This window comes from Herpailurus yagouaroundi, unplaced genomic scaffold, assembly GCF_014898765.1.
Source record: "Herpailurus yagouaroundi ecotype Mexico unplaced genomic scaffold, PumYag 188, whole genome shotgun sequence".
Lineage (NCBI taxonomy): Eukaryota > Metazoa > Chordata > Mammalia > Carnivora > Felidae > Herpailurus > Herpailurus yagouaroundi.
Window position 1 is genome coordinate 27,075,140 of NW_024412419.1, and position 9,910 is coordinate 27,085,049.

General features: G+C 41.3%; 1 pseudogene; it reads right to left on the minus strand.

The window, feature by feature from the left end:
- Positions 1–8,660: 8,660 nt before the first annotated feature.
- LOC121044583 (39S ribosomal protein L11, mitochondrial-like) lies at positions 8,661–9,680 on the minus strand (annotated as a pseudogene).
- Between the last annotated feature and the right edge of the window lie 230 nt (positions 9,681–9,910).

Below are 9,910 nucleotides of genomic sequence, written 5' to 3' on the forward strand. Positions count from 1 at the left end.
GCTCTATGACGGGGCTGGTCAGTTTCCATTTCCTGCATGCGTGTCACTTACAGCTGTCCTGTGCTTTTGCACATTTCCCGCTGACCCTGCTGCTGTGTGGCCTGGCATCTTCATGGACCTCTCAGCCCACGGCAGGAGGACTGGTGAGGGCTGGTGAGCAGCTGGATCACTCACCACCACGGAGTCCCTAAGAACTGGTGGCTGAGCACACTGCATTTTACCATGCTGTCCTTCAAAGGGGATGTAAGTTGCACCTTGTCAGGAAACGGTTAGGGAAAGAGAAAAGAGTACTGCCGTCATCTTTCAGACTTTACCAGGAGAAAAAGTGAGAACTCAGTTTATCACACTTGTGGCTCAACACTACTGTTCAAGACTGGAAGAGGCTGGGGTGCCTGGGTGGCTCAGTCGGTTAATCATCCAATTTTGGCTCAGGTCATGATCTCACAGTTCATGAGTTCAAGTCCCACATCAGGCCCCGTGCTGATAGCTCAGAGCCTGGAGCCTGCTTTGGATTCTGTGTCTCCCCCTCTCTTTCTCTCTACTCCTCCTCCGCTCATGCTCTGTCTCTCTCTCTCTCAAAACTAAATAAAACATTAAAGAAATTTTTAAAAATTAAGAAAAGACTGGCAAAGGCTGAGAATGCCCAATGTGGGTCTACTGAGCCCATCCAGTGTGTTTAATTCCAGTATTGTTAATAATGTGTTTTAAAATGAAGCATCTGGGGTGCCTGGGTGGCTCAGATAGTTAAGCATCCGACTTCAGCTCAAGTCATGATCTTGCAGTTCATGGGTTCGAGCCTCGCATCACACCAGGCTCTGTGCTGACAGCTCAGAGCTTGGAGCCTGCTTCGGATTCTAGGTCTCCCTCTCTCTCATCCCTCCCCCACCCTCAAAAATTAACATTAAAAAATTGTTTTCAAATGAAGCATCTGATATATGTTAGACTGTCTGGCACTATCCAAGGAAACCTGGGCATGTAGCCACCCTATCACCGACTGCTTTGGTTATTCTATGGCTTCCTGATGAGACATAATATTACTCTAATTTTACCACCCACTTCTCCATCGGAAAAATGACCTTTCATTTAAATGTGAAGGAAAGAGTGAAGTTGGTACGGTCTAGAACAGGACAGTGTAAAGCTAAAGGTGAATGACAACTCAGTGGGTACATTTGGATATCGTGACTTACCTCTTCTGGGAGCCAAATCCCAGAGACAATTTCTGATTATTTTCTTACTGGTCTGGAGCTATTTTTTAGTGAAGGCAGACTGATTTCTGGAGGAGAAGGGGAAAGCTAGGTAATTTATCTTACTCTTGCTTCGTAAACCCAGGGCCTGCATAACTTTGGGCCTGTAGCACTGAAATCCACTTTTAACTGTGCCCCAAGTGAAGTGTCAGGAAACCACTGCCTTTTTTGGGGAGTGGGGGTGGGGGTGGTGTTAGAAGTCCAACATTGTATTGGAGGCCAGCTGTATACAAGTTGTGTAAACTTTATTGTCCGCGGGCTTCATCACCTGTAAAATGGCCCTCACAGCACGGGCTGCCAACACAGCTGGGTCAGGACAGCTGGGAACAATTTTCAGTTGGAAAAATAACTTATGTGGAAAAGGAGCATAAACTTTCATCATATACTGGCTGGTTGTAAACTAAGGCCATGTCAGGGAGAAATTCTAAAGGCTTGTTTTTCTATTTGGTTATTGTCACATATTTCTGGCGCACACAAGGTGCACATTTCCCAGGCGACAGGTCATTAGAATAAAATGAACCGGGTCACCTTATTACCTTTCTCAAGTCCTTTACTAGTGGATTTTGGGAAACAGATGCTAAGTGTTTAACAAAATCCATACACAGCTTTGTTAGGGCTTTTCCACGGTAAACCGATCTACACAAGGTGCCCATAGAAGAAACATAACAAAGCAAACAAGTATGACCTAACACAGATTAAAACTGTAATTAAAAATTTTTTTCATGTTTATTTATTTTTAAGAGACAGAGAGACAGAGTGTGAACAGGGGAGGGACAGAGAGGGAGACACAGAATCTGAAGCAGGCTCCAGGCTCTGAGCTGTCAGCCCAGAGCCCGACATGGGGCTCGAACTCATGAACTGTGAGATCATGACCTGAGCCGAAGTCGGATGCTTAACCGACTGAGCCACCCAGGCTCCCCTAAAACTGTAATTTTTAACATGTCAAGTAATGCCAAAGGAACTTGGGTGACCGGATGACTGTGACTGGGGCTGTCCAGATAGGGAGAAAACAGCAGAGAGGGTGCTGTCCAAAAGCCGAATAAAACCGTATTTTGAATTTGGAGTTACTTATAGTTTTAATTGTAAGATATGCTGCTCTTTTCCTGGTTTAGAAACCCAAAAGCATGAATGGACTTCAACCCACAGAATGTGTAAGAAATAGAACTACAGCTGATGCTTGTAAACTCTACCTGAACTTGTATCTTGTCAACTTGGAAAGTCTTTCTGTTTGCCCAGAAGTCATGAAAAAGGCTAGTTTTTTACACTTTATTTGACCTACTATCCAACTATTCTTTAAATGTTTTATGATTCCTAATTTACAAAGTTGTTATTGTTGTAAAACATACATAACATTTACCATTTTAATCATATTCAAGTGTACGATACGGTGGCATTAAGTACATACACAATGTTGTGTAACTGGCACGACTATCTATTTCCAGAGCTTGATTTTTTATTTTTAAAGCTTGACCAAGATATGATGCTTAAACATTAAGAGGGGAAAAAGCATGATTTTTCTTTAAAGTGAGATCAACAAGTGATTGTTTTCTTCTTGCCTGCGAATGTAGACTGCTCCTGAGACAGCTCTTGTTAAGTAGGTCTGTATCTGTCAACATATTGTGTTTAACCCTGTTTCGAACTCTGCTTTTATTCTAAGAGGGTTGTAAACCAGGGAAAAGCTACAAAAATCTGTAACCACTCTAAAAAGAAATTCCAGGACAATATGGCTGGCATGGGAGCTGAGGAGAAACTTTATTATGTTCTTATTTGGAGGAAAGGAAAGTCATTCAAGCCCCATAATGGTTAGATGTGACAGTGTGTGTTAACTAAATAGGGGGACAGATAGGAACGTAGTTTCTAAACTTCTGCAATTCAAATTGCATATTGATTTTATTTTAAATGAAGACATTTATAAAATGAAGTCTCAGAATATGTTTGCATTAAAGGAAATCAATAAAGTAAAAGTGACTTTAGATATTCCATCTCCCTAAAGCTCATGACCTTCAGATCTAGCCATTCTCCTGCTTACAGGACATTTATCTTTCCTCAGTGTCCTATATTAATGTTCACACAGACTCCCTTGCCAGCCGTAGCCCACCTCCAGGCAGCAGCAAAGCTCACTGAAGTCCTATTGGAAATATTTACAGTCTTTTCTGGAACCTGTCTCTTCTGTTTTGAAATCATGATTGCAAAAGGCTCAGAAGTGAAAGGTTTATTTTTAAGTGTTCCTTAAAGAGAGAAATAGAAATGGGACTGTTGGTTTAACTTAACAATTTATTCCATGGGTCAAATAGAGATACCATCATTATATTGATATATGACACAAATATGGCAAAATATTACATTTGTTAAATCAGTATAGTTATTTTATAACTGCTGGTTCTATTATTCTCTGTACTTTTCTGGACCTACTATGACAAAAGTGAATAAAGACAATTTATGGAATTGACAAAGCAAGGGACATCATCTTTCTATTGTAGGCAAAGGAAATTTCAACATTATGCTAATTTGGAACCGTCCCGCCTTCCTAGAGTAAAGTTGCTTCCAAACTCCCAAGCAGTCTTATCTGCACATCTTTTGAAAAAGACTTAATTGTTGGACCCAGCCTACAGGCTCATCTCATGACACTGGTCCAAGGGTACTACGGCTCTTTCACTACCGTGAAAGAACATTCTCCACAAGTACTAAAGATTGGCTCACGTTGGCAGTTTTAGAAACTGTGATGAGTGAATTCAGAAAATGAATTGTTCTGACTCTTTCAAGCTTTTAGGCTTTGAACAAAATAATGAATAACCCTTAGTAATTAAATGCCTTGTTTGTTTTTAGTTCTTTTGAATGCAATCAAGGAAAGGAATGGGAAGGAAAGACGCGCTCAGGAGGCCCCCAAAGCACTTTGGCACTCACCAAAGCTGCCACACGATGAATAACACAGTGGGGGTATATGGCTAAGTAGGTCCTATTTTTGTTTTGTTCAATAACACTAGGAAACATGCTTTGGTTCAAAGCATTATTTCTCTTCAAGTGTCTCCAATCAGCATCACATAGCTTTTGGTAATGCTAGAGTGATTTCAATGTACCAAGTGTCTTTGAGTAGTTGTCTAAGGGAATAAAGCTAAGGAAAAGAAGAGGGCAGACAGAGGGCATTTGACCACAAAGACTGAGAATTTCATTGGTTTGTGGGAGAATTCCTTGGCTAGTACCTCTGGGAAATGGGGTGGTTTATAGCGAAGATTCCCAGGCATACAAGTTCTTAATAACAAAGAGGCCTTTGCGATGCTGTCTTGGTGAGGATGCTTTTAGCTGCAAGTAACCACAGACCCAACTGAGGACAGCATAGCCCTGAGGGGATTCATGCTCTGCATAACAAGCCCTAAACTAGGCAAGCTCCACCGAATGTACACAGGGGTGCTGGCCCCACTTCTCTGTGGCTTTCTGGATTTCCCCATTTCTGTGTTGGCTTCATCCAGCAGCAGTTCTGAGCATCACATCCAGTCACAACAGAGTCTTGTGTTATGTTTAGCCCCAGCTTGGCTGGATAAATATATATGTATATATAAATATATATATTTATATATTAAATATTTATATATTATGTTAAATATATTAATATATATTTTTAAACTTCTTTTTCTTTTACTGATGGATTTTTTTTTTGACAGAGAGACAGCACACACACACACACACACACACACACACACATGCGTGAGCAGGGGGAGGAGCAGAGGGAGAGGGAGAGGGAAAGAGTCGGAAGCAGGTTCCAAGCCCAGCGTGGAGCCCAATTTCACCATTATGAGATCATGACCTGAGCTGAGGTCAAGAGTCAGAGGCTCAACCAACAGAGCCACCCAGGCACCCCTGGACAAGTATATATTGATTAGGGAGTCCTGGAGACCAACTCTTCTCAGTGAGGAGGTGCTAAAAGCAGTGCCACTGAGGACAGTTGAGGTTGAAAAGGCTGAGAGGTGCTGTAAAAGTAAGAAAAAGATGTGTAATTGTGGATAGAACAACTCCAGTTCTTGAGGAGTCACCTGCAGTCACCACCTGCAGTCACCATTTCCTGACTTCTGAGATAAGACAGCAAATCAAGTAAAAACCATACTGTGCTCCATACAATACTATTGGCATAAAGCCTTGAGGACAAAATGTCTTCTCAAAAGTGACCATAAATGAACGAGGCTACTCTAAGTAGAAACATAATTTTTTCCATGTTCACACAATAACAGTGCCTTATATTTGTGTAATAGAAGCATCACAAAAGCCTGAGTTTTGTGTTATTTAGTACTGGATCAGCAGTGCCTAAGCCAATGAACAGCACATAGTAGGTTCTCAAATTTTTGTCAAAAGAATGAGCAATGGTAGAGGCATTTTCATTTGCTAGTTAAGAGACACCTGGAAAAAAGTGGGAGAGGGAGAGAGAGAGAGAGAGAGAGAGAAAGAACTGGGTTCGAATGTCAACCCTGTAAGTTACTAGTTGTGGAATCCTTTCTGGGCCTCAGTTTCTTCTTCTGTAAAATGTAGCTAATAGAAAATTGCTTTCTCAGGTTGTTGTGAAGATTAAATGAATTAGGGATGGCTGGGTAGCTCGTATGGTTAACTGAGTTGTTGTCCAACTCTTGATTTCGGCTCAGGTCAAAATCTCAGTTCATGAATTCAAGCCCTGTGTCGGGCTCCATGCTGGTGGTGCAGAGCCTGCTTGGGATTCTCTGTCTCTCTCTGCTCCTACCCCCAGCACACACTCTCTCTCTCAAAATAAATAAATAAACAATTTTTTTTAAAGATGGGATGAATTAATACATGTAAAGCACTTGGAACAGTAGTCCTCAGGAAGTGCTAATTATTTATTATCACTAGCACTACTAAGTGCTTAATTTTTTCAGTTTCCTTATTAGTAAAATGGGATGATAAAAGGTATCCCATTTTGAGGATTAAATAAGATGGTGCCTGTTTCTTCCTCATGGTGTCAGATATGGTGTTAGGAGCTTGGCCAAAGTCACTCTAATTCTATGTCTGTTCTCAGTGCTTTTTATTTTATAAAGTTATTTTTACCCCATTATATATTTGGTCCTCACAACAAATTACTGAGAGAACAGGTCAAATATTATGCCCTTTTATAGGTCGGACAACTAGAGGTACCGAGCAATTAAATTATACCTCTAAAGACTTACTCAGAAGGGAAATGGTAGAGCCAAAAGCTTACACAGCACTTGTTGGATGTATTGCTGTGTAGATCTTCCACATGTTAAATGTCTAAGCAGACTTTTCAGGGCTAGAGAGTGACTTTATTGAGCAACTGTATAAGGTAAAACATCTCTAAATGGAATAATTGAGGGGAAAGATGGAGGAAGGGACCAGAACAGGAAATGAGATTTTAAAAGAGGTGCTTTTAAGGAGGCAAGGTTAGAATGATCCATGTGATACTGGATGAGAATTGAAGACATCAGTATGAATTCATGTTTAGCTTAATATAGGGACACATGGATTACATGTAGAAAATTTGCAGCTGTGTATAAATACACAGGTTAGTATACTGCATGCTACATACATTTCCTTGCTCTGTCAGCTGAGAGGGCTTAGAAGCAACAACATCCCAATAGCAACAAGCACACCCACCACCCAGATCTTGGTTTCTATAACCTTTCTCCAATGGAAGGAACCATGGCTCCTTGGAAGGCTTCTAGCCCTGGGCAGGTAATATAGAAGAGGGGTCTATAGTGTCAGAAAATAAGCGAGTGCTAAAACAAACCAACAAACAAAAAAAGGTGAGGGGTATGTTAAAGGGAGCCAGGAACCAATTGAAAAGGCTCCCAGCGACCAAAGCTAGAACAGTATTAACAATAAAACAAATCTTAGTATCAGATTATAACCTAAAGTGTAAATAAAGACCTATGAATCCATACTAATATGAATAAATGATTGAAAAATAAATGGGGGAAAAGAGACAAATTTTCCCTGCAGAAGAATTCAAAATAATTTGTGTGGATACTCCACACTCAAGGAGATGGAACATAACTCCTTACCCCTTAAGTGTGGAGTACATATGATGACTTCCTTTCAAAGAGTCCAGGATGGAATGTGGGAAGAAGAGAGTAAGCTTGCAGTGCAGAAACCTGACAAACACGACCCCAGCCAGGTGATCAAAGTTCACATCAGCAGGGGCGCCTGGGTGGCGCAGTCGGTTAACCGTCCGACTTCAGCCAGGTCACGATCTCGCGGTCTGTGAGTTCGAGCCCCGCGTCAGGCTCTGGGCTGATGGCTCGGAGCCTGGAGCCTGTTTCCAATTCTGTGTCTCCCTCTCTCTCTGCCCCTTCCCCGTTCATGCTCTGTCTCTCTCTGTCCCAAAAATAAATTAAAAACGTTGAAAAAAAAATTAAAAAAAAAAGTTCACATCAGCAGAGATAAGTCATCTTTCTATTTGTCTCACATATTCCTTATTTCTTCTTTCTTGCCTTCTCTTAGACTGATTATTATTTTTATAATAATATTTTATCCCCTCTACTAGCTCTTACTATGCCTTTATTATTTTTTGAATGGTGGCTCTAGTGACCTCAATATGCAACTTTAATATATCCTTGTCTATATTAAATAAATATTATGGCGCTTCATGGATGAAGTCATACCCCTAAAACACTTTTATTCCATTTTACCCCTTCGTTCCTTAGCACCATTTTTTTATGTGTTTTACATATAAATCCCACAAGGCTTGCTATTATTTTTATCTAAACATTCAAACATCTTTTAAAGATTCAAAAAATGAAAGATAGTCTTTTCTATTTACCCACATATTTACTTTTTTCCAGTACTTTCCATTCCTTCCTGTAGATTCAGGCTTCCATTTGGCATAACTTCCCTTTAATTCACAAAAATCTCTAGTTACTGTAGTGATGTAAACAAAATGGCCCATTTATAATACGTAAGATCTGTTAATAACACATTCTGTCAGATCTTGTTTGTTTGAAAATGTCTTTATTTCCTCCCTTTTTCTGAAGTATATTTTCATAGGATGTATAATTCTAGGTTGATATTAAAAATTTTTTTTGTTATTTATTATTTGCTTTTTTTGTTATTTGTAATCATCTTATTTGTTATTTTTTTTCATTTGCCACTTTAACAGTGGTATTCCATTATCTTCCAGATTCTATTATTTCTGTGTGTAAGTCAGTTGTCATCTGTGTTTCTCCTCCCAATTCCCCCACCCAAATAGAGTGTCTCTTTTTCTCCTCTGGCTTTTTTTGGGGAGGGGGTATGACAGAGGCCTGATCCCTTGATATTGCCATACATGTAAAAATATATAATTTAAAGTCAGGGAAATAATAATCAGGTCAGTGTTACCTCCCTTCCTCCCCTTTGGCACAGCTTTTCCAACTGGCTTCCTTTCTAGCTTCTTCCTTCAAAATCCTGGAGTGTGAGGGGCAGGGGTCACTTCTTGGCAGCTTCCACTTGGGCTGCCAAAATCTGCTGCTTTCTGAGCAGCCAGGAATGTGGCCCACTTCTTCTGGAAAGCTGCCAACTCTCCTGAACTGAGGTCCTTTGCCACACGAAGGCCCAGGGAATGGGAAGAGCCAGTGAACAATAGACAACAGGGGCACATCCTGCAAGGCAAAGGCATCATCCTGTGCTTTAACTCAGGCGATCTCATACACATACACCAAGCCTGGCACCTTCTTCCCTGTCTGCCAGGCCCCCCTTCTCAATCCCAGCAGCTGCCTTCAGAAAATAGGAAACAGTGAGTTATCCAATTTTGATTTCACATGTCCTGTCAGGCTTCACAAAACTCTTGGTGGGCAAAGGAATATCTTCTTCTTTTTTTAATGTTTATTTGTTTTTCAGAAAGAGAGAGAGAGAGTGAGCATGATCAGGGAAGGGGCAGAGAGAGAGGGAGACAGAATATCTGAAGCTGGCTCTGTGCTGACAGCACAGAGCCTGATGCAGGGCTTAAACTCACAAACTGTGAGATCATGACCTGAGCCAAAGTCCGATGCTCAACCAACTAAGCCACTTAGGTGCCTCAGGAATGCCTTCTTTGATGTCCTTTGTCTTCTTCTTCTTCTTCTTTTTTTAATGTTTATTTATTTTTGAAGGAGAGTGAGACACAGTGTGAGTGGGGGAGGAGCAGAGAGGGAGACACAGAATCTGAAGCAGGTTCCAGACTCCGAGCTGTCAGCACAGAGCCCAGCGTGGGGCTTGAACCCACAAGCTGTGAGATCATGACCTGAGCTAAGTCAGATTTTTAAGTGACTCAGCCACCCAGGTGCCCTGATGCCCTTTGCTTTCTCATTGAACTTCTTGCAGAACTGGTTGATGAAGACGCCTCGCTCACTTAGAATGGGGCCTCCCGGGGAACCTGGACATGGTCTGGGCTGCCCACATGATAGTCTGAATCATGCTGCTGGTCTTAGGCTTCCTGAGGGCCTGAGTGGCCCAGCTCGGCTTCAACATGATGAGGGGTTCGGTCCTTAGCTCACTTTGGAGCAACAGTAAGAGCAGCAGCTTCGGCACTGCCACCCTGGATTCCCCTCTGGCTATTTTTAAAGAATTTGTCTTCTATCTTTGATTTTTAGTGACTATAATGTGCCTGGGAGCAATCTTCTTTCTATTCATCCTGTTTGCAGTTTGGTGAGTTTCTTGCATATGCGGTTTCATGTCTTTTATCAGTTTAGAAAATTCCT